This window comes from Halichoerus grypus, chromosome 2 (assembly GCF_964656455.1).
Source record: "Halichoerus grypus chromosome 2, mHalGry1.hap1.1, whole genome shotgun sequence".
NCBI classification, from domain to species: Eukaryota; Metazoa; Chordata; class Mammalia; order Carnivora; family Phocidae; genus Halichoerus; species Halichoerus grypus.
In genome coordinates, this window is record NC_135713.1 from 158,897,654 (window position 1) to 158,899,575 (window position 1,922).

At 42.5% G+C, this 1,922-nt stretch overlaps 1 non-coding gene across 1 annotated transcript; it reads left to right on the plus strand.

Moving 5' to 3' along the window:
• TRNAW-CCA (transfer RNA tryptophan (anticodon CCA)) lies at nucleotides 1-72 on the plus strand. Its single transcript has one exon. It is a non-coding gene; the product is annotated as a tRNA-Trp (tRNA).
• Nucleotides 73-1,922: the final 1,850 nt, after the last annotated feature.

A 1,922-nucleotide genomic window follows, 5' to 3' on the forward strand; every position in this document is an offset into this window, starting at 1 on the left:
GACCTCGTGGCGCAATGGTAGCGCGTCTGACTCCAGATCAGAAGGTTGCGTGTTCAAGTCACGTCGGGGTCACGGCCACCCGTTTTCCCTCCCACGCAAGGAAATAGGAGGTTTGGGTCATTTGTAATTTCGTTCCTGCAAGGACGCCAAGGGCCCTCCTGCTCCTAACTCCCTTGCAGCAAAGAAGCTAGAGAAAAAAAGCCCATCAGGGGACGGGCGGTGTTGTTTTCCTGGCCGGGGGCGCTGATTTGGGCAACACCAGAAGGCGCTGCCTGGAGCTTGGGCACCTCGGTGGGGACTCCCCTCCCGACAGGGGACCCTGCCACCTGCCCCGTACCGCCCGCCCACCCCACCCCAGTCACAAAACTTGCCACCAGAAGGGCAATTTTTTAAAAAGACCAACCACACAATAGAAAACAGGTACAGGAAAGAAACGTACATTGTTTTGAAACATATGAAAAGAAACAACTCTCATAATTAAAGCAATGCAAATTACAACGTCAATGAGCTGTTTTTCACCTATGAGATTGGTTAGCCTATGATCCAAAACCCGATAGGAAATTGCATTGCTCACAGCCTTAAAGCCATGAAAAACAGGACATAAGCCCAGGAATGGAGGAAGCTGAAAGAGTTCTAAAAGAATATTTTTCACTCGGCCATTTTAGAAAAGCAAGAAAAATCTTGCTTCTGTTCTTTTTGTTCTAGACTTTTTCTGGGAATGTCATTTACCCTCCCATATGGTGGATAATTACCACCAAATGGACGGATAATTAGGCTTCTCTGTGCTTGCATCTATAATCTTTCAAATTGTTTCCTGTGCTCTCCCATTTTCCCTGAATTTGGGGGTATCTTTGTCCATCATCTGGGATTCCATTTTCTACAATTTCAGTCCTGCTCTTTGAATAGAGGGCATTGTACGGCGCCTGGGTGGTTCAGTTAAGCGTCCGCCTTTGGCTCAGGTCATGATCTCAGAGTCCTGGGATGGAGCCCCTCATCAGGCTCCCGTCAGCTTCTCCCTTTCCCTCTGCTGCTCCCCCTGCTTGTGTTCTCTTGCTCACGCTCTCTCTCAAATAAATAAATAAAACTCTTTAAATAGAGGGCATCATAATCCTGCCACTTGTCATTTTGAGTTCCTGTTGTATTCTCCTCTCTTTTAAAGTCAGCTGCTTGCTCCATAAAGCTTTTCACGCCTCCTTTCCAAGAGGCCAGATCCTAGAGGACGCCTCATATTATTTTTCTGAAAAAAAAAAAAAATTCTGAATGCTTTCAACATTTTCAGTGGTATGTTTTTCTTCTGCGGGAATGATTCTCTTTTCCTGGCTCTGCAGAATTTAAAACAAAACAAAAGCAAAAGGAAAGGAAACCTGCTTTTACCTCTTTATCCTCTGAAATTAGACTCAGTGAGTCAGCTTCGTCCTGCTCTCACGAGTCACTGGTGGGCAAATCCTTTTTCAGATTGATTACCTGGAGGACAGGTTGGGGGCATAGCTCTCAACCCCATTTCCAGAGTTTAGAAGCAGTGACATCTTTCTCCCCCTTTCCTGTGTGGTTCCCTTGTTGTTTTGAACCAGTGAACAACCATGAAACCAAGTACTAAACACTAGAGATCCCACATTTCAGTGTGAGTTTCAACTTGAACGTCTGAAATGGATCTTACCTGCATGGCTAGGACAGAAAACACCTTTCTATTCACTTAAATCTCCTATAATTAACATTTTAATGTGATGTCAAACAAACACTTGGAAATCCCTTAGATTCTTCCACCTTTCAAGAACTTTACATTCAGTATGGTGATTAACATAACATAATAAAAAAAATCCTAAAAAATAAAAAAAAATTTTAAAACTCTCAAAAAAATTAATTAAATAAATTAAAAATTAAAAATAAATTTTAAAAAGAATTTTACATTCAAAGAATGTAAA